This window comes from Lithobates pipiens, unplaced genomic scaffold (genome assembly GCF_037356315.1).
Source record: "Lithobates pipiens isolate NorthernLeopardFrog02 unplaced genomic scaffold, aLitPip1_a1.2 Scaffold_16, whole genome shotgun sequence".
NCBI lineage: Eukaryota > Metazoa > Chordata > Amphibia > Anura > Ranidae > Lithobates > Lithobates pipiens.
Genome location: NW_027507748.1, coordinates 478693518 through 478717458, shown reverse-complemented (window position 1 = coordinate 478717458; position 23941 = coordinate 478693518). Strand labels below are relative to the sequence as shown.

Here is a 23941-nt window from a genome sequence, read left to right as displayed (position 1 = left end):
CCTCTGTTACTTTTCAGTAACAGAGTGCTCAGTGTGCCACCTGCCGGTGCCACCGCCAATCATTGCCACCTGCCAGTGCCGAGTGTCACCGCCAATCAGTACCACCCGCTAACACCAACCAGTGCCACCTGCCAGTGACAATCAGTGCCACCGCCAACCAGGGCCACCTGCCAATCAGTGCCACATGCCAGCCAGTGGCAACCAGTACCATCTGTCAGTCCCAAACCAGTGCCACCTGCCTACGCCAACCAGTTCCATCTGTTGCCAGCCTTACTCTTTCTGGTCAGCCCATAACCCTGATGTAACAGTGTTACATTGGAGTTATTGACTGGGTGCTCCGTTGTGAGTTAGGGATAGGGGGTGAAAATGACTGGCCTTATCCCGGGAGCTGACAATCCAAACCACAAAAAAAAAAAAAAAAAAAAAAAAAAACTGGCTCCTAAATTCAAAGCAAATTTGTCAACCCCTGCTGTATATGTAAATTGATGGCGCTATACAAGTACATGAAATGCACGTTTAAAAAAACAAAAAAAACATTTGATTAAGCAAAGATTGGATGCTGTACAAGCCAGTATCTGCTCGTAAATAAACAGGAAGTGACTAAATCCTTGCAGTTTCTAACATAGAAAAGGGACGGGAAATTTTAATTCCTCCTACTCCCAGGGTTACGTGCTCCCTGATCGGACAGGAAAGGGGCTGGTAAGGGGGGGGGGAGAGAACAGAACAAAATCCCCTTCCACGGTCTGTAAAAGCGATCAAGTGGCTATATAGCCGTTTGGATCACTTTTACTTTGAAGGGAATCGCCGTCAGAAAAGAATACCAGGGTCGTGGTTTGGAAGTATAAACTTTTGTCTCGCACGCCACGCACTGCTGTAAAACCAAAATTGAATTTAATAAGTTAAGGATTTGCAACAGTCTCGTCTGTCCACCTCTACTACTGTATTTCACCCCACAAAGTTTTAATTATGGAGACCTCCATGGTTAATCATGGCCTGCATGATTAAGCCCTTTGTGGGGTGAAACGTGTTGGAGTGGCAGATGTACAGTTGAGACTATATGGTGTGAATCCTCTATATTAATGCTGGTTTTGGAGCGGCATAACTACTATTGATTTATGCTTCCTTGATCGCTTTCTCCTGCATTTAGGTTTTACAAATGGCTAGAAGTATACAGAGGAATATCTAGTAGAGGTTGCGGTTTCTAGTTTGGGCCTTATGGTTTACTAAATTGCAATATCCACCACATTTTTACCATACATTGTAAATAGGTGATGCATTAAAAACTTTACAGCTCATCATTTTAGAGTTAAAGTGTGTGTGTGTGCGTGTGCGTGTGTTATATAAAATGTATTTATATTTATTATCATTTTTGTCTTCATCACAATGGGGCTGAAACCCAGGCCCACTCTTCCCCCCCCCTCCCCAGTAGATGCAGATCTTCCTTGCGCAGATGCACATCAGGGGCATAAAGATCTACTGCCGTGGAGCTGGGATTTGGCAATGCTAAACCTTGGGGGACTGTAAATGTTTTTACACATTCACATATTTTTCTAATTGAGACCAATTAGAAAAAATTTGTACGTTTTTGGGAAAATTTGTGAATTTTGGGTGGAAATTTTATAAATAGAAGTTTGAGTTAAAGCGGACCTTCAGTCTTTTTTTTTTATCTTTCCATCCATTCAATTTTCTGACCTTGTTTTAACTTTGGATAGTAAATACCTTTATACAGCCCACTTCCCGTTTCTTGTCTGGTAAAAAGCCCAGGCTTATGACATTCATTATCTTTCTATACATCGGCTTGTGTAAATCCAGGAAGTGAACGGCAGCCACTTCAGCTGTCCACAGTTAAAATTGTGGCAGCCAGACTCAGCGGAGGGAGATTTTTGCAGCATATTTAGTAGAGCTGCACGATTCTGGCTAAAACGAGAATCACAATTTTTTTGCTTAGAAGATGGATCACGATTCTTGCAGCGTATCATCTCTCACATTAAAACAAAAAAAAAAAAAAAATTGTGCCAACTTTACTGTTTGTTTATTATTTATTGAAGTGTATTTTTTCCCAAAAAATTGCATTTGAAAGACTGCTGGGCAAATACAGTGCGACATAAAATATTGCAGCAATTGCCAGTGTGTATGTGTATATTAGAGCTGCAACTAACGATTAATTTGTCTGTCGACTAATCAATTAGTCAACGACTATCCTATTTATTTTTTTAATGAATCTACTGTTTTTTTTTTTGATTAGCTAATTAATCCTTTGGATAACCTTGAGAGTATTGTATTGGCGAGCAGAGTATTGTATTGCATTGCAGCAGAGTATCGTTTTGCATTGCAGAGGCTGGCAGACTCGAGTATTGGCTGGGTATGGAGGGATGGCTGCTTCCATCTGACCTCTCCCCTCCACTGCACAGATCAGTACAGAGAGGGGAGAGGCATGTCATGACGCCGGTTTGTTTACAAGTGATCGCTCAGTCTGAGCGATCACATTGTAAACGCCTGGGTGTAGAAAGATGGCCGCCACTTCGGAGCTAGGCCGAAGCCTGTCCTAAAGCCGAGACCGCGGCATGTGCGCAAGGATCGGTGACGATCCGTTGCACCCCTAGGGACGGAGGGGGGAGAAGAGAGGGACGGCGGCATGGAGGGCAGCGCTAGATACTAAGCACTGCCACCACTGTGACGCATCCACGCCCAGAACGCACGTCGACGTATTTTCTTAGTCAACGTAGTCGATTACGTCGACGCAGCTCTAGTGTATATACACATACACACATTTGGGGGTTCCAAGTAATTTTCTAGCAAAAAATATTGATTCTAACTTAAAGGGGTTGTAAAGGTCAATGTTTTTGCACCTTAATGCATTCTATGCATTAAAGCGGGATTCCACCCTAAAGTGGAACCTCCGCTGATCGGAACACCCCCCCCCCCCCTCCGGTGTCACAATTGACACCTTTCAGGGGGGAGGGGGGTGGAGATACCTGTCAGACAGGTATTTTCACCCACTTCCGGGCATAGACTCCCACGGGAGTCTACGCCATTTCCTGCCCTGCTGCGCTGTCTGCTGGGACACACACACGGGTCCCAGTGACAGCGCGGAGATTTCCTATTGCGCGGCGCAACTCGCGCATGCGCAGTAGGGAACCGGGAAGTGAAGCCGCTTCACTTCCTGATACCCTCACCTAGAATGGCGGCAGCAGCCGATCGGCCTCAGCATCGCTGGAACCCGGGACAGGTGAGTGTACATTTATTAAAAGTCAGCAGCTGTAGTATTTATAGCTGCTGGCTTTTAATATTTTTTTTTTTTGGCGGAATCCCTCTTTAAGGTGAAAAAACATCTGACACTTGTCTGCGTCCCCAGCCCCCCGTTTTACTTACCTCACCCCTCCAAAATCCTGCGCTCGCCCCCGCCGTCCTCTTCACCGCTCAGCCTGGCCACTGATTGGCTGGAGTGGATGGATGGAAAGCTGCGCAGCCATTGGCTCGTGCTGCTGTCAATCACATCCACTGATGCCGGCTGTATCATGGGAGCGTGCTCGCAGGTGCTTCTCACCATGCGAGGGAGCTCGCATGAACGTGAGAAGTACATGCAGGAAGAAGCAGAGACAGCTGCCGAGGGACCTCAGAAGAGCAGGTTCAGTGCCACTATGTGCAAAAACGAGCTGCACAGTGGAGGCAAGTATAACAGGTTATTTGTTATAAAAAAAAAAATAAAAAAAAAATTTACTTTACAATCCCTTTAAGAATTATCAGAAAAAGATTTAGACTTTAAATGGTTAAACTTCCTGCATTTACACATGGTTGAAAGCTTGGCAGACTGCCCAGATTATTTGTTTACACATGAAGTTCCTTCCCTTTGATCTAAGTAGTAAGTTAGTTACAATGTTTCAAGTTCTACACTTGGCAGATTACCCAGGATGCTTTCTTTTGACAGCTGAGTGAGCAGATAATCTCTCCACTTGTTTATATGAAAGAATCGCCTACGCTCAGCGGAAGAGATTGTAGGGGGGGTTGAATCGAGATCGTGTTTTTTTAGCGATTAATCATGCAGCTCTAATATTTACCAAGTACAGAATCACAGTGTATATATACACAAATAATATGCAGTGTTTGGGGCGAAGCTTCAGAATGGCAAAGACGTTTTTATTACAAATTTATGCGAGAAGACTGCAGTTCCTCTTTAATTGGTTCCAGATTCAGTAAGCATGGGGTAGACTGATGAATGGAATTTCACCCTTTTACCACCATCCACCCCGATTCACCCTGCAGTGACTGGGCTTATAGAGAAGCAAAGTGAGCCTAGGGGACCACAGTGTGAAGCGGGTTCTACAATGTTGGAGAACCTTGGCAGTCCAGATGTTTTGGAACTAAATTTCCCATGATGCTCATGCACTCTGCATTGTAGTTGAGCATGGGAAATGTTGTTCCAAAACATCTGGAGTGCCAAGGTTCGCCGTCACTGCCCTAGGGTATATTTGGCAAGAAGCAGACAAAAATAGCTGGATGAAGCACCTGGCAAAAAAACTCTGGGAGGACACTAAAGACAAACAAGAATAGATGTAAAATGAGGCTACCACACAACTAGAGGAATACAACAGCACACATAAAAATACTAGTTTTAATGCGATCATCCTCCATGTTTGCTGATGTCATCTGATACAGTTAATGAGGATGGTGCTGCTCAAAATAGCTATAAATACTGTTGGTGATCTGCAGACAGGTAATTCTGATACATGGTATGTTTTATTGATTTATGGCATGTGTTAAATAATATCAATGCTACTGTCAGCTGACATCTGCTTTCTTTGGGATTTGTTATTGAGTAAATAGTTAAAGGACAGCAGGCTTTTCCTAAGATGATTTATGAAAGCTCATTAATTTCTTCTTGAATACACGGGTGACCTAATTTCAAGAGGTGACAATATGTCCACAAGAAAATGTAGCACCATACTTTATGGGCAGCCAACAATGAGATATGGCTCATGCTTTGTTTTTTACAATATTAGAGCCATAGCTTCCCTTTGTCAATTTTTAGTCAAAGGATACACACGCATTGTTTATAGTAACAAAGGATGTTTGAATAAATAGATGCAATATATGTGATATTTTATCACAACACATCTTCCATGGTTGGATTCTCTATTGCCAGTTTTGTTTACATTTTATTTTTCCCACCACAATTACTGCGTTAAAAAAAAAAAAAATAAAAAAAAAAATTCAGACAAAAAAAAGGCACCTTGTCTGGGTTATATTGGCCTCTGCCTGAGTATAATCCTTCTTTGCAGCCAGATGTTGATTTTAATCAGGATTGTACACAATATGGCTACTTTACTTTGAAGATAATCCAATTTTCAAAATCTTTGTCTATGTAAGTTTTAATCGTACCTGTGACATAACCCTGAAGTCTACCTGACTTGTGTCTGCTCTCCTAACACCTACCCTTCCCAAAGCCAATGCATGAAATATTACACACAGGAGACACTACAGGCATGGATTCTTGCTAGTTTTGCTCTGTCTCTTTGCCATTTCAACAGCCTGTGCAGGTGACTAAAATTACTTAGCCTTCTGTTAAAATAAAATGGATGAAGTGTTACCTATGGCGATAATCCTGTTTGGAAGAACCTATGCTTCACCTTCTAAAAGGCAGATTAGGTCCCCAATTCCTGTTCCAATTCCCAATTATTTTCAGGAATAGTAGAGGGATTCATATATTCCTCTGCTCTATTCACTTGTAACATCAAATGTCTCTCCTATTCTTTTATACTTGCATTACCAACAAAAATTGGTTTCACAAGAAGCCCTCAAAGTTTGGCTTTCAAGGGAATCACCCATCAAAAAAATAAAATAAAAAAACATAAGGGAATAGAGGACAGAAATAAAAACTCTATAAATCACTTTTAAATTGCATTGCCTAAAGAGCATTATCAGGGCTTCCCCTAGCCACATCATACTTTTTATAAATTAATAATATTAGGAGAGAACTGCTAAATCTACCCTAGACAAAGTTATATGTGCCTTAAAAAAAAAAAAAAAAAAAAAACAACAGGAGTAGTTCTCCCTAGGGTGTATTGTACAGCATACATCTATTAACCCATGCTCCTGCAATAATTTGTTTAAACGGAGACAGCACCTCAGGAGACTAAGTACTAAAATTGGAGAGTGAAAAATCTGGTGCAGCTCTGCATGGAAGCCAATCAGCTTCTAACTTCAGCTTGTTCAATTAAGCTTTGACAAAAAAAACCTGGAAGCTGATTGGTTTGTATGCAAACCTGCACCAGATTTATGTGTACATCCTGCATTTTGCTAACGATATAGCCAACATATGGTTTATATCCCTGGGAAAGGTGTTGACCTTTTTAAGTGGAACTTACTTTACATCCTACATTTTTGTTTATGTGGGCCTCCCACATCATCTCAACAATGGATAGAACAGTCTGGATTTTGCAGTTTCATGAATATCATCCACAACTGAAGAGTGACTTTGGTTTGTCTTCAGGGGAGTTATTCTTGATAGCAAATAGTAAGAGATGACGGCAAGACTAATCTTTGAAGTGTTCTTTATTAGTACAGAGTGACAGTAAAACAATAGCACTGATGTGTTTTGGCAATAGCCTTAGTCGTAGCTAGTTTGAAACAGATATGGCAAGATATTAGAGATTTACACACACACACACACACACACACACACACGTTTGAGTCAAAATACTTTGTAGTAGTTGTGTTACTACCAAAATATTTTGACTCAAACATCTGTATATACTTTCTTCCAAAGAATATTTTTTTTCCCCTTTGGAAGAACAAGGTCCTAACATCCTATGCAGTATTTTTTCTTTCTTATTTGATACCATTTGATACCACCAATCATTCAAGTGGGCGGTGACTACACCGTTTTTTGCCAATAAGAGAATGATTTAAAAAAAAAAAAAAAGTGTATAAAAAAAAATATTCTTTGGAAATAAAGTATATACAGATGTTCGAGTCAATGTACTTTGTAGTATCTTTTGCCATATCTGTTTCAAACTAGCTACGACTAAGTCTATTGCCAAAACACATCAGTGCTATTGTTTTACTGTCACTCTGATGTACTATCAAGGTGAAAGACTGTGTCCCCCAATAGACTAAAAAAATACATTTTGCGCTGAATGGAAAAAAAAAAAAAAAAAAAAGAGGGATGCCGAGGTGATAAGTGGAGGTGCGTTGGTAAGCTGTTGTGGACAATTGGTGCAAAGGTAAATAATTAGTTGTGTGTAGGGGTGTATATATATATATATATATATATATATATCTCTAAATCTTGTGCTTGAGTGCAATCAAATGTTTAATGAAAATGTCAGAAAAAAGTTGTAACTTGTTGAGCCTTCAGAAATCCTCAAAAATCCGTGCTTTATATCTATTCACCTCAGTGCTCACCTGACAAAGTGCGACCTCACATTTAAAGCAAAGTTCCACCCAAAAATTGAACTTCTGTTTTAAGTGACAGTGACCCCCTGACATGCCACATTTGGGGGGGGGGGGGGATGAGCGGATACCTTAGAGGCATCCAGCTTACACTTTCTTCCGGCGCTACGGAGACCCGGGAGAAAGTTCACCTCTTGCAATCTTCTGGGACACGGAACTGGTCACAGAGGTTTGCCCAGCCATTCGCAGCGCAGCTCGCACATGCGCAGTGCGTGCCCGGCTGTGAAGCCGCTGCTGGGCGCCCACAGTAAGAATACCGGCGCTGTGGAGAGGAGGGGGGCTTCGTACACCTGCACCGCTGGACTGTGGGACAGGTGAGTGTGATTATTAAAAAAGTCAGCAGCTACACCTTTTGTATCTGCTGACTTTTATTTATTTCTTTTTTGGCAGAACTCCGCTTTAAGTTTGGTCAAATAAAAAGCTTTTTAGTCAACACGGACTAACAGATCATGCTTTCCTCCTCATTGCGCCATTGATGTGCTTTCATTATGACTATTATATGTGAGAGAAAAAAAAATCCAAATAGTGCTTGTATAGTTTTACAAGCTTATTACATTTATTTAAAAAAATGTGCATAGAAATCGCATTTAAAAAAAAAGGTGCTCCAGTGCACTGACTGTATACAGCATATATCATAAAACCACGATGCTGCAGCTACTTTGTGCCTCTCTGTGAAAGATGCAAAAGTGTCTTGGCAAACCAATCTGCCCCTCTACGCATTGCATCACAGGGATTCCTAAAATCGGACAAGACTTGTCTCCTCTTTAGCCCAGGTTCACACTGAGCTGTGGGAACAAAGCCGTGTGAGTTCAGATGAACTTGCACGATTTCACTACCCCATGTCAGTCCCGATTTCGGTGGTGATTGCACAGACATCTGTGCGGGTTTCTGCACAGATGTCAATGGAAATCGCACCCCGAAATCACAAAAAGTAGTACAGAACAATGTCAAATCACATGTCAAAATGCACCAATGGGAACCAGGGATTATACTGCATCTATCCCCCCCCCCCCCCCACCCTGTTGAATTTTTTTAGATTTTGCATGTGTGATATGTAAATGCTATCACCTGCCACTCCCATAGACTGTTTGTACTAGGTCTATGATGAGACCAAATAATTCTGTTTCAATCCATGTGTGTACGTGGACTTGAATCAAATCTTTGCTCTGATATTGCTGGCACATCATAGATGAACACAATGCAATAATTATAATTTCTATGCATCAGAATGATGTATGCAATTTATAAGAATATACAAACGAATAAAACCAGCCAATCTCAACCAGGGTTCCGTGGAACCCGGAGGTTTCTCCAGAGTCTACTAGGGGTTCCTTGAGCTGTGGCTGATGAACCACCTATTTGATGATGCCTACAGAATTCAATGTTCAGTACCACTTGGCAAAGCCAGCAGCATGACAAATATCTTTTTAGCTGCCTTTAAGGGTGGCATTCTGCACACCACTTTAAGGGGGGGGGGACATTCTTATTGACCACCAATATCAGGAGCATTGTTCCCATTGAGCCCTGATGATTTGGTTTTAGTAAGGGTTCCTTGACACATGAAATTTTTTTGGGGTTTCTCTAGGGTTAAAAGATTGAGAAAGCCTGTATTAACCGGTTCCCGACCGGCGCACGCCGATGTACGTTGGCAGAATGGCACAGGCAGGCATATTGGCGTACAGGTACGTCCAATCTTTATTGCCGCCCTGCCATCGTGCTGGTCGGGACCCCCATGAGTCCAGTCGTGGGTCCCGCGGATTTGATCGCCGCAGGCATACCCACGATCGTCTCACGGGGCAGCTGAACGGAGAGATGCCGTTGTAAACAGCATTTCCCCATTCTGCCTAGCAACTAGTGACGCTGATCTCTGCTCCATGTGATTGGAGCAGAGATCAGTGTTAACTAAATGAAAGCCCAGCCCCCCCCCCCCCCCCCCCCCACAGCTAGTAACACACCCCTAGGAACACTTAACCCCTACACTGCCACCCACTCGTTAACCCCTTCACTGCCAGTGTAATTTACACTGGAATCACTGCATTTATATAGCAGTGATTGCTGTATAAATGGCAATGGTCCCAAAAATGTCCGATGTGTCAGCCATAATGTCGCAGTCACAATAAAAATCTCTGATCGCCACCATTACTAGTAAAAAATAAAAAAAAAATGAATAAAAATGCCATAAAAACTATCCCCTATTTTGTAAACGCTATAACTTTTGCGCAAACCAATCGATCGCTTATTGCGTTTTTTTTACCAAAAATATGAAGAATACATATCGGCCTAAACTGAGGGAAAAACTTTTTTTTTTTTAAATATATTTTTGGGGGATATTTATTATAACAAAAAGTAAAAAATAATGCGTTATTTCAAAATTGTCGCTCTATTTTTGTTTGTAGCGCAAAAAAAAAAAAAAAAAAAAAAAAAAAAAAAAAAAAAAGACGCAGGGGTGATTAAATACCACCAAAAGAAAGCTCCATTTGTGGGGGAAAAAAAAGTCAATTTTGTTTGGGAGCCACGTTGCACAACCGCGCAATTGTCAGTTAAAGGGACGCAGTGCCGAATCGCAAAAAGTGGTCTGGTCTTTGACCAGCAAAATGGTCCAGGGCTGAAGTGGTTAAACAATGTAGTCTAAAATCATCCTACTACTGTAACTAATTATAAATACAGAAATTCCAATGTACAAAAATGTATGAGCCTCTAATTCTCTCAACCCATTTGTCTTCTAATAATTACGCAAACAGCCCAGATCAGATTCTTTATTTAACCCCTTTTGTTTTTCATATCCTATGGCTGTTTTTATAGATATGTACTATTATACAATCTAGTAAATGCCTTTTTTGTACTGCCATTATAAAGGAATTCACATGGACATTTTAGGACATATACTACCCCCTTCATATCAAAGGATATAAAATCGTGTGTGTGTGTGTGTGCCAACACAGTACAAATATCCCCCAAAGTGGCAATGATCTATGGATACTGTAATGTGAGGTCAGGATCAGGACACAATAACTGGTATGGTGGTAATCCAGGGACAAAATGACTGGTGTGGCAGGGATCGGGAACAAAATAACTGGTGTGGTGGTGATTGGGCAGAATATGACTGGTGCGATGGCGATTAGGGACACAGTAGGCAGTGATTATTGGGGACACTGACTGCTGCCATGGTCATTAAGGACACTGAGTGGACTGATGATTAGGGACACTGAGTGGGTGACAGTAAATGGGGACACTGACAGCAGCACTGTTTTGGTGACATACTACTGTGGCGGGGGATCAGAGATTATGGCTGGCAGCACTGGCAAACAGTGATAGCAGAGCAACCAGCCATTGTACATTATCACCACAATGGTACTATGTAAAAGAAAGGAGAAAGAGGGGGGGGGGGAACCCCTTTACAGCTATAACAGCTTCAACTCTTCTGGGAAGGCACAAGGTTTAAGCATGTCTCTATGGGAATATTTGATCATTCTTCCAGAAGTGCATTTGTGAGGTCAGGCATTGATGTAGAGGCCTGGCATGTAGTCTCAGTTCTTATTAAAGCGGAGGTCCACCCTAAAGTGGACCTTCCGCTCATCGGAACCCTCCCCCCCTCCGGCGCCACAATTGGCACCTTTCAAGGGGGAGGGGGGGTGCAGATACCTGTACAGTACAGGTATCTGCACCCACTTCCGGGATAGCTCTCTGCGGAAAGGGGCGTAGATTATGCCCCTTTCCGCAAGTGCCCCGCTGCCTGCTGGGAAACACACAGATCCCAGAAGCAGCGGGGACCGTCCTTATTGCGCAGAGCGACTCGCGCATGCGCAGTAGGGAATCGGGAAATTAAGCCGAAAGGCTCCATTTCCTGATTCCCATACCCAAGATGGCGGCGGCAGCACCCGAGAGACGATCTAGAGATCGGCTTCGGGTGCCGACATCGCGGGCGCGCTGGACAGGTAAGTGTCACTATTTTAAAAGTCAGCAGCTGCAGTATTTGTAGCTGCTGGCTTTAAAAAAAAAAAAAAAAAAAAAAAAAAAAAAAAAAAAAAAAACGGACTCCCGCTTTAAGGTGTTCTACCGGGTTGAGGTCAGGACTCTGTGCAGGCCAGTCATGTTCCTCTACCCCAAGCTCACTCATCCATATCTTTATGGACCTCTCTTTGTGCACTTGTCCAAATCATTTGGGTGAGGGAAAATTATGGTGTGGGGTTGGGCTTGGCCCCTTAGTTCCATTGAAGGGAACACTTAAGGCATTGGTCATCAACACTGTCTTCAGGGCCCACTAATGCCCCGTACACACGATACGAAAATCGTACGGAAAATACCGCTTTCGATGCGATCGTACGATAATCGGATCGTTAGTACAGAGCTTTCGAGAGCCGATTCGAACAGTACATCCGATATTATTCTATCGGACGTGCACGGAAATTTTTTTCCTACGATGCTAGATCGTACGATTTTCGTGTAATCAGTACAGCTATCGTTCGAAAATGCAATACAAATGCATTACAACACATGACATCACGTACGAATTTTTTTTATGTCGTGCGGGAATTTGTGACTTTAGTAAACTCATCAGATTCGATCTGAGATTAGCATGCAATAAAAAACGGACGTTCATTCGTCCGATAATCTCATCGTGTGTATGGGGCATAACAGGCCAGGTTTGGAAGATAACTGAAATATGTCTCAGGTGATATAATTTGCTGCTCAGTGATTGCAGTATTCTAGTCTGCATCTCCCCAAGGCAATACATAAAATCTGGCTTCTTAATGGGCCCTGAGGACAGGGTCGCTGACAACTGACTTAAGGCATCAGCTTTCAAGAACCATTTTGGTTCCGACCTCAACCCGATAGAAGTCCTTTTGGGATGAATTAGAGTGGAGACTGCAAGCCAGGCCTTCTCGCCCACATCAGTGCCTAACCTCACAAATGCGATTCGGGTAGAATGGTCAAACATTCCCATAGACACTTTTAAACCTTGTGGACGGCCTTCTCAGAAGAGTTGAAGCTGCAAAGGGTGAGCCAACGCAATATTGAACCCTACAGACTAAGCCTGAGATGCCATTAAAGTTCCTGTGTGTAAGCAGTGAGTTTACTCCACGCCAGAAGTAAGTTTGCTGCCCACTTTTATTTAAAAGCAAAAAGTTCACATTTGAATAGTTTCCCACACAGGGGGGTTCTCACCATCAAGGCAACAAAACATAGAATTCAGCCTCATGGCTTGTTTCGCAATTCCACTGCTCAGGCCTCCTGCCTTGGTCCTCCAGACCATCAAACACACAGTCCCAGTGCACAAAACGCTGTACCTTTTGTCAGCTTGACTGTTTCTCCTGCAGCTCCCAAGCAGCTACATCCTCACAGGCTTGGTCCTCGGCCTGTCCTCGGCCTGTCCTGACATGCACCTCACAGCTCCCTACACACACTGACCAAGAGAGGGTGGGGCTACTGACCTCTAGCTCTAACATAAACCCAGCAACACAGCTGCATCGTTAGTGTGCTTCCCAGAAAATCTGGCCCAGACTTGTGTGTGTGTGTTACACACTAGCTGCACAATTCTGGATAAAATGAGAATCACAATTTTTTTTTTCTTTCTGCTTAGAATAAAGATTACGATTCATGCGGTGTAACATAATCTTTCACATTATACAAAATAATTAACGTTACTGTGTTTTTTATTTTATTATTTATATATATATATATATATATATATATATATTTTTTTTTTTTTATTGAAGTGTATTTTTTCCTAAAACATTGCGTTTGAAAGACCGCTGTGCAAATACAGTGTGGCATAAAATATTGCAATGACCGCCATTTTATTCTGAAGTGTCATAAAAAGGTTTAATCATTAAATAGTTAAACTGACCTCATTTAGAGACTGATGTTCTTCCCTTTGCTCTCTAAAAGGTACTTTGTATCTCTTCTCTATCTCTCAGCATGAGGAATGTTGATAAACATTGCCTCCTTTTTTATTCTTTTTTTTTTACAGCCTGGCTCTGCACTGTTTACATGGAATTAGGGAAATGGCTTTTTAGGATCGTGAAGGGGAGTTGAATTGAGATTGCAATGTTTTTTTCCGATTAATTATGCAGCTCTAATATACAAATTGTTTTTTTTTTTCCCCATTTTTTTTTTTTTATGTTGTCACCAGTATGTTTTTCGGGGTGTTTTTTTTTTTTTTAAAGCACTCTGCTTATACAGTGATCACTGTAATAGGCAATCGGTAACACTGTCCATAGGTTTCATTCATAAAAACTTTTGCTTATGGTGTGATAGCCGTGACCAATTGCCTGGTACCATGTGATCGCTGTTACCAATTGCATTGATCACACAGTAGTAAGTAAAACATCATGGACAGCCTTGTTTACCATTGTAACTGTGATCACTATGATTGGGCACAGCAATCACATGGTGCCAGGGCTGCTCTCAGCAGCCTGGTATCGTGATCATCTGTGTCCTGTGGACACAGCGATCACAAATCACATCACTGCATGCCCACGATCGTGGCACGGAGAGGCAGAATGGGGAGATGCCGCGGCAATGTCGCAGTCACGCAGATCGCCGTCATTACTAGTAAAGAAAAATGTAAAAAATAAATAAATACAATGCCATAAAATGAACCCCTTTATTTTGCGGATGCTATAACTTTTGCTCAAAGCAATCAATATATGCATATTTCCCTGAAATGAGGAAAAATGTTGTTGTGTTTTTTTAAATTGGGATATTTATTATAGCAAAAAGTAAAAAATATTGTGTTATCCTTTTTGTTTTTTCAAAATTGACGTTTTTTTTTTTTTTTTGTTTATAGCGCAAAAAATACATACCGCAGAGGTGATCAAATACCACCAAAAGAAAGCTCTATTTGTGAAAAAAAGGACGTCAATTTTGTTTGGGTACAATGTCGCACGACTGCGCAATTATCAGTTAAAGCGGCGCAGTGCCGTATCGCAAAAAAGGGCTTGGTCAGGTAAATCCTTCCGTGGCTGAAGTGGTCATTTTCTTCTTGCGTCCCAGAACGGTAAGGGGTTGTTTTTTTTTTTTTTTTTGATCCCCATAGTATAATCTGTTTTTGTTTTATGTTTGTGTTTAATGTGGAATCAAAAATGTAATGCGTATTTATTTTTTAGGGAAATGTTATCTGTGTGCTGTGTCTTGGTGGTCTGCTCTATGGTAGACTGTTCCTATTTTTAATTTTCCTTGTCAACAGTCGTAGAGCCTGTGTCTTCAGAAAAGAAGTGCACAATTTATACTGCAAAACCCATCTGTTTTTTATTATAGAAAACTAAAAAGACAGTTAACATCCTCCAAATAAGATGAATATTGCTTTCAAGGCCATTATGCAGAACATTTGTACCGACCTGTGTTCATCTAGCAGGGAGAATCAGTAGTGGTGGGTGTTGTCATAGAAACCACTAAGATGATGCATTTGTGGTCTGAGCAAAATGTGCCATTAATACATTTATAAATGAGTCAAAAAATACCTCAAGGCAAATGCCATGGGTAATAGGACTGGCACCCAGTGCTTATTGAAATGGTCAGGCTGAACATAACCATGAAAAAGATTGTGTATTGTGTTGTCATATCATGTATGTTTCTTGTAATTTTGTATGAATTATTGTTTTATGCTACTTTTAAAAACGATTATTTTATTAGTGTAGATTATTTTATAAGTGTAGTCGATGCTTGTAAACATAATTCCAGCAAAGATAGTATGTCAGACATTGCGTGTGTTTAAACATGCTTTATACAAACATCTATTTTCGGTCAAATAGGACTTTTCATTTAAAGTGGATGACCCCTTTAGTTACGGATAAAAGAAGAATGAAACCTGTACTAATACTCTCTCTATATATCTTATGATAACACTACTAATACTACTACAGTGGGAGCAGCCATTTCTGAGCCAACCAAATTATACACAGGCAGAAATGGCTCTTCCAGTGGCGGGAATGCTAAAGCGACTACCTGTCTGTGGAACCGCTACCCCTGTAGCCAAATGCAGAGAGATGTTGTTCTGTCGCTGGCCTGACGCTGCTGAATCTCCATCTCTAGTAAAGATGCGCTCCGGCGTGTTCACACACACCACGTGCAGAGCCTGCCAGGAAGTCGGCACTGTGCTGCGCTAATCACAGGCACTAAGACATTGTCCCGATGCGCGGCTGAAGAGATCGGGCAATGTCTCACTGCTTGTGATTAGTGCTGTGCCGACTTCCTGGCGGGCTCCGCACGTGGGGTGTGCGAACACGCCGGAGCTCATCTTTCATCTCTAGCAATGGGAGTGATTCCATAAGGATTTCACCAAATTGCCAAGAGCAGGATCACTATCTGCAGAGTTTCCTGTCTGACATCAACCAATGGCAGATTGAACCAAGAAACTCTAACCTAACCTCTGTTGCTTCCATTTTCTCCAACTCCCTTTCTGTCTTTATAGTCTGTAGTTTCTTAACTGGCCAGGCCCAGATGATATACGTCCTAGCCATGCACTACTTTGTCTCGGCACAAAATCATGCTGAGACTGTAATCTATGCTGTGTACGGTAGCCAATCGGCTTCTAACTTCAGCTTGTTCGATTTAAGCTTTGACAGTAAAACCTGGAAGCTGATTGGCTACCAAACACCGCTGCACCCGGTTTTGCACTCTCTTGTTTTTAGTAACTCAACCCCCAGTCCCTTCTCTCATGAAAAAACAGTCTGTAAAGACTTTTTGCTTTAGAAAAAAAAAAAAAAAGACTACTTCCACTTTAAAAGCATAAAAATGGTCTGAATTTATAAACCGTGCTTCTCACTTCAGATGGTTTATAGAACCCCAGGTCTGAAATGGCGAGCATAAGTCTGTTGTCTCTGGCTACATCTGCACTTTACATTCCAGAATAATTCTGCTAAATCAACTACTTAGTAGGTGAAGTTTAATATACTTATTGGCCAGAGTTCTTGTCGGCACAGGGTAAACCTCTTTTAAAACCCCTTTCACACTGATGCAGTTTTCAGGCGCTTTAGTGCTGGAAATAGCGCCTGTGAACTGCCGCCCATGTGCTTTCACACTGGGGGGTGCTAGAAAAAGTTCTGCTAACAGCATCACTGTATGTAGAGCTCCCAAAACACCCCTGTTAATTGAAATGAATGGGCAGCACTTCCAAAGTGCCTGAAAAGCACTTCAGAAGCACCACAACATGGGGTTTAACCCTTTCGGCCGCTAGCGGGGATTAAAAGCTCCATGCTAGTGGGCAAAAAGCTCCGCTAAAACGGGTGGTGCTTTAGCGCTAACACGTGGGCATCCCCAGTTTGAAATTGGTCTAATGAAATGGTTATCTATCAAAATACATTTTTCATAGTTATACAAACTAGGACTAAGTGAAGCTTTACCTGAAATAACAAGTTACTTTGTATATCTTTACAAACGTGGAAGAACTTGCTAGCACTAAAGCAAATTGTGTGGAAAAGGGAATTTTATTTTATTTTTTATTCCTCTTGTGTACATAGAACTAACAAAAACTGTTTTATTTACAAATGACTGTACTCTCAACCAAGCGCTCTAGTCTCTGCTCAAGTGAAACTTAAAATGTAATTATCTTAGGGCCGGTTCACACTGCGGGCGATGCGAGGCGACACCGACTTGCCTCGCCGCGACCTGCCGCGTCCTCAGTGGCGATTTGCAAATTACTTCTGTATAGAAGTCAATGCAAGTCGCCCCGAGGTCGCCCAGAAGTAGTACAGGAACCTTTTTTCTGAGTCGGAGCGACTCGAGTCGCTCCTCTCAGAACGGTTCCATTGTACAGAACGGGGGCGACTTGTCAGATTGCGGCGAGGCAAGTCGTGTCGCCTCGCATCGCCCGCAGTGTGAACCGGCCCTTACTCTATATACATATATATTGTGGTGATTGTACTCGTGTGATAGGTGGGTTTTTTGTTTTGTTTTTCCCAATGAGTTGTGCCAGTGCAAACCTGTATTTTAGAGCATGGCAGCCCACTTTTATTGACCAAAACAAAGTTCACATAAATATCAGCTGCCCACATAGTGGTTCTTCCATGTCAGTTTGAAAATGCCAAGCCACCTGGCTCTCTTGTTGGGACATCTGCTCTTACCAGTCCCTCTGACTGTGTTGCCCAACTCTCCTGGTTCACTGTGTCTTAGCCTTGAGTGGCAGTGCCTTGCTGCATGGCCCACTCCTAGCCTCTGGATAGGGGTTTTCCTGACACAATAGGAGCTCACCTGGGACGAGCCCACCTGTCTCCAATATGAGAGCTCCGACCTATTTTCAGGCTTCAGTGTATATAATGACCCTGCACACATGTGTACTCGCACAGACTGCAGACATGCAGTAAAATCCAGACACAGGATTGAAGGTTCTGTCCCAACCTTTGGAACCTTCCAGCTCTAGGCCCCCTCAAGGTTTACTGAATCTAGAGCAGGGGTCTCAAACTGGCGGCCCTGCAGCTGTTGCAAAACTACAAGTTCCATCATGTCTCTGCCTGTGGGAGTCATGCATGTAACTGTCAGCTTTGCAATGCCTCATGGGACTTGTCATTTTGCAACAGCTGGAGGGCTGCCAGTTTGAGACCCCTGATCTAGAGAACCAAAAACCCAGCTTTCTCTGCTCAGGAACAATGGTCTGCAAGCTTGCAATGTGCCTTAATCTGGGTCCCGTGTCATTTTTTTCTTACATTGCCACAGTGGTAGGGCCTTGCACTGTCTCAATATATATATAATACATGAAACCATGCATGCACATTGTAAGGTCAAAAGAAAATGAACCTTATACTTTGGGCACATGTATGAGGTGGTGTTCATTACTTCTACCTATCCCTAATAGATTGTAAGTCCTGCCTAGAGGCTTTCACAATACATTGAGGAAAAGGCGGAGGGCCCAGTTAGACAATAATACAGTTTTTTAGCAGTGTAATGAAGGAATTTGTTTGAAATGTTATCTGCCAATTCATATATGTAGATAAAATGTAGCTTTGCTCTGGCACCCCAGGCTGCATTAATGACACTTTGCATATGTAGATCTAAATTAAATGTGTCACTTTGTTAATTTGTGCTGTTTGCTCTACGTTTTGTAGTCCTTGAAAATGAATTAACTTCTTGTAAAAGAAAAGACTGCACATGTCCTTTGAGCAATAATTAACTACCTCATCCTGAGTTTGGTGTTCATCATATGCATATCACGTAATGACTCATATTTTGATGATCCCCGTATCAAATTTTGACAGCTGCATTTACCCCCTTTTAATATTTAGTAATGACCTGCTCAGTCATACAGTTTGCCAAATTGTTGAACCCACATCTGTTTTATGAGTGACTCCAAGTGCCAAGAAGTTAACCTTAAGTATAGTGTCCTGGATAATTCAAATAGTGGTATGGTTAAGTCAGCACAACAATTTTGATCTTGTGTCAGTTTACTTTTCTTATTTTTAGCCCTGGTCATGTTGACCATAAAACTCCATTTCCTTTTCATGGACATGTATCCATGCTTAAAAAATAAATAATATTGCACACAAATGTATACATTCACTACAAAAGCCAGCATATACTGAGGAAGATAGCTCTATATGTTCAATGAATTAGAACTACAGAGGCATCATACACAAATGCATGGTGCATGCATACAATTTTTTATTCTTTCTTGCCTGGTACAAATGTACAGTGGTGTGTGTGTGTGTGTGTGTGTATAATATATATATATATATATATATATATATATATATATATATATATATATATATATATATATATATATATATATATATACACATCTCTATCTTCTCTCTAATAGCAGTAGTGGTAGGAGGAGGAACTTATTTGACAAAAATGTAGGTGATTTGTTATTTTTAAGACACATTTTTAGACTTTACAAACATGATATACTTACCTGCTCTGTGCAGTAGGATTGCAAAGAGCAGCCTGATCCTCATTTTCTGTTGTCCTCTTACAGCACTGCTGGCTCTTTCTTTTCTTGGTGTGCCACCATAGGAAATGTTTAGGCTTTAGAACCACTTTAAGGGATAATGCATATTTTGCTATTAGTTGTACAGAGGTAGCAGGGGTCTCTGGATTGACAAGTTGGAGAATTCAGTAAAGCTGCTGCATTCTGTAAATTCAGGTACAGGTTCTAGACAGGTATATGAATTTGGTGCATTCTTCATCGCTTTTTGAATGCATGAGATACCCTCTTCCAAAATCTGCCAGAGACAATTTTCTGAACTCAAAGGAAATGTCTCTGTTGCTGTAATCCTCCAGTGTTTGAGCAGGGAAGCATGTGACACACATGTGAAGGAGGATTTGGCTCAGCTAGGCCAAATGCTCACTGATAATCAGTGACCTGATTACAATAAAGCCCCCACCAGTGCCAGCAATGAGTGCCCATTAGTGATGCTGGCTATCACTGCTGCCCATCAATGCCGCCTATCTGTACCCACCAGTGCCACCTATCCATGCTGCCTATCTGTGCTGACTATCTGTGCCCACCTGTGCCACATCAGTGCCACCTATCTGTGCCCACCAATGTCAAACCAGTGCTGCCTCATCAGTGCCCATTTACAAAATTTACTGACAAACTAAAACTTTTTTTTTCTTCAAAATTTTCGGTCCTTTTTTTTATTTAATTAATTTATTTTTAGGAAAAAATAAAAAAAACCTAGAAGTGATTACCACCAAAAGAAAGCGCTATTTGTATGAAGAAAATGAAAAAATTTCATATGGTTACAGTGTAGCATGATGCTGAAAGCTGAAAAATGGCCTGGGCAGGAAGGGGGTGAAAGTGCCCTGTATTTTGGCGGTTAAAGTGGGTTAAACCCTCACATATACCCAGTGAAGTGACTGGCCTCAGGTAATAACCAGAGGTGAAACGCATCCTCCTACAGACATTGTACTTGTTTATCTACAACACACACACACACACACACACACACACACACACACACACACACACACATAAATTTTTTCTTTTGGTGTCAGGAAAGCTTGTCAGAAAAGAAAGCAGCGGACAAAATTTGCACTTTGTGCTGGGGATTGAGACAAGTACACACTATAGAGGGATATGCTTTCTTCATATTTCATGTCTGAGATTACCGCTTTAAGTGATTTAAATGCATGAGGTTTGTGCATCACATAGTAACTGGGTTTGGTACTTTTTGAATTGTCATACTGGAGCCTTCAGTGGTACTTTAAAGCAAGCGGCAACATATTTGCCCTGTCATCTTTTGGGTTTGACATTTTAGGCCACCTTGATGAGCCAGCCCGAGATGACATAACTCCTGAGCAAGCATATAAGTGATTATATATCCCAGGACCAAGACATGCTGAGATTGTAAACGCACATGCCAATCTGTTTGCCAGCAGGAAAGTAAGAAGCTTTAGGCTGCTCCCACACAGGGTGGACTCCAGTAGGAGTCCGCCTGCTCAGAGGGGAATCTGTTTGCTGATCCCTTTTGAGCAGGCGGATGGCTGTTCTGTGTCCGCTCCACTTTGCTTATGCAGAAGACACAGCCCACTTTCCTCTATGGGCGGCTGGATGTAAACAGATATCTGTTTACATTTGACTGCCATCCAATCGACTGGGGAACAGATACCCGTCCGTCAGCTTTTAGTGGATTGGATTTGAAATCAGCGGGTGTAAACTGACACGTCTGTTTTATACCCGCCACTCCATAGAGGACAATGGAGATTCAAATCTGTCTGCTCCTGTAAAAGGTGCCTTAAAGTGTTTTGTAACCCTAAAAATAAAAAATAAAATAAAATGATCCTGTTCTTTTAAAGCATGTTATACAGCACAGGGCTTGTGCTGAGTAATTTGGCTCTATCACCTAAAATACCTGGCTCATGTCTGGTTCTGCCCTCCTCCCACCTGTAAACTGATGATGGTTTATCATGGCTGCTGATCCCGGACACCATGGTCAGTTTACATGCAGATTTCTACCTCATTTCAGAGCAACTCCCAGCGCTCACGTGACCGCCCACCTCTCTTCTCCCAGTGCTCACGTGACCGGCCCCTCCTGCTGTAGCTGTCAGACTGGGAGAAGAAAGAGGTGGGCGTGAGCATTGAGAGACGCTCTGAAATAAGGTAGAAATTGGCTTTTTTGAATAAAGTATATATCGTGGGGAACATATTGTTACATAAGAGTGGATTGTAGGGACATGACAAATGTCTTTAAAACCACTCTAATAGCAGAAGAGGCATAGCAATTTTTATTTATTAGAGTTCTGCCAAGCTGAATTTTTTCCCTTATGCCGCGTACACACGATCGGAATTCCGGCCAGAAAAAGACCGATGAGAGCTTTTCATCGGAAAATGTGACCGTGTGTATGCTCCATCGGAATTTAGCTGTCTGAATTTCTGCCATCCAAAAATTTATAGCATGTTCTCAATTTTCCCAACAGAAAAACTTTCTATCGGTAGTTCCAATCATGTGTATGCAATTCCAACACGCCAAAAATCATGCATGCTCAGATTCAACTACGAGACAGAAGCTATTGGCTACTGGCTATTGAACTTCCTTTTTCTAGTCACGTCGTACGTGTTGTACGTCACTGCGTTATAAATGATCGGAATTTGATGTGACCGTGTGTAGGCAAGACAGCTTGATCCGTATTCCGTCGGAATTCCGTCAAGAAAACCATCAGAGCTTTTTCCGATGAGAATTCCAATCATGTGTACGCGGCATTAGATTTACCAAAACCATATAATATGAGGTCAAACCTTAACAGTTTAAATTTGTATGCAATCAGGTAGCCCTTGCACCTACATGGTTTTGGTAAATCTAAAGGAAATCAAACCACAAAAGTTGTATAGTGTGTATCCAGATAATTTTGTTTAAATAAGTAGTCATAGCTAAACCCTGCCTCCATGTTTTGGAGAAGTACTCCTAATTTAAGGTCTCTCTGTAGGAGTTGGACACTCCCATTGCTCATTCAGAGCTCTAGGTCTGACTTAGCAGGCAACATGTCAGCTGTTTATAAAGAGACCACTGCTTCCACACAGAGAGCAAGGGTGTGATATTACACTAAAATATGCTTAAAAGTGCAGTGTGTTGGGATCAGCAAATCGGCACAGTTATCATCATCCTGATGTAAATGGGCCCTACATGACACTAGGACTAATTTGTATACTAATAGATTTTTAGTGGACACTGTGAAGGATAGGCTGACAGATTTGGATGCACAAAGACTCATCAGCACAAATTATAGACATGTACATACTAAAATAATGGACAGACCTCAACAATTACCAAAATATTGACCTATCTGGATGGACGCTGTGATAAAATGTGCCTGCCACATGGCAAACAACGCCTACCTTGCTCATTTCTATTTGGTTTTACTGATTCAGAAGTGGGAGTCATTTGGATTTAGTTGGAAAAAGCTTGATAAGCTTAGAGGCACGGCTTAATTTAACCATGGAAACAGCATTGATGTAAACTGTACATTATATTCCACTGGCCATCAAATCAAACATCTGTGCTTATGGTATGATTATATGTCAGTCGGGCTTAATCTATGCAATGTAATTTTTATCCTGAAAAATAAGGATTTTAATAGCTTTTTACATTGGCATTAATGCACGTTTAGCCTTGTTAGCTGTTAGCAGCGTTTCCCTGCCTCTATGATTTAAATCAAGTCAATTTAAAGCGGGAGTCCACCGGGAGTCCGCGTTTTTTTTTTTTTTTTAAAAGCCAGCAGCTACAAATACTGCAGCTGCTGACTTTTAAAATAGGGACACTTACCTGTCCAGCGCGCCCACAATGTCGGCACCCGAAGCCGATCTCTCGATCGTCTCTCGGGTGCTGCCGCCGCCATCTTGGGTATGGGAATCAGGAAGTGGAGCCTTTCGGCTTCATTTCCCGGTTCCCTACTGCGCATGCACGAGTCGCGCTGCGCAATAAGGATGGACCCGCTGCCTCTGGGATGGGATCTGTGTGTTTCCCAGCAGGCAGCGGGGGACTTTCGGAAAGGGGCGTAATCTACGCCCCTTTCCGCAGAGAGCTATCCCGGAAGTGGGTGCAGATACCTGTACTGTACAGGTACCTGCACCCCCCTCCCCCCTGAAAGGTGCCAATTGTGGCGCCGGAGGGGGGGAGGATTCCAATGAGCGGAAGGTCCACTTTAGGGTGGACCTCCGCTTTAAATCATGTTTTAAATCGCTAGAAAAAAAGCTTGATTTTATATCATAATTTTTAAAGAGCAACTTTCATCTCTGTCCCACAGGGGCTTCTCCTCTGACCCGCTGTTGACTCGCCAACAGTCCCATTTACATTAATGGGATGGCTGGTGGTACGGCAGTGACACAAGTTGAGCGAGATGGTGACAGCAGGATACCCACTAACAGTCAGTGCCATAATGGATCTGAAATAACGGGAATGTAAGGACTCATTCTTGCTGGTAGTTAGACTCTTTAATATTTGGAAAAAAAAATGAAGGTTTCCTGTTTAGAATAATAACCTGTCGGGTTAGTAAATATTCCCAAACTGGGTCTCTTTTACAGCCTGCTGTCATTTTGCTCCTCAAGCGAGGA

General features: G+C 42.0%; 1 protein-coding gene across 25 annotated transcripts in view; it reads left to right on the top strand.

The window, feature by feature from the left end:
* The window catches only part of MBNL2 (muscleblind like splicing regulator 2), a 223511-nt gene that overhangs the window by 31086 nt on the left and 168484 nt on the right, over positions 1 to 23941 (top strand). For 22 of the 25 annotated variants that reach the window (XR_013274601.1, XR_013274600.1, XM_077483025.1 and 19 more), the window contains exon 2: positions 14243 to 14452. The exons of the other annotated variants lie outside the window; for them this stretch is intronic. The gene's annotated coding sequence lies outside the window, so the exon portion shown is untranslated. The remainder of the gene's footprint in view (positions 1 to 14242; positions 14453 to 23941) is intronic. 25 annotated transcript variants of the gene reach the window in all.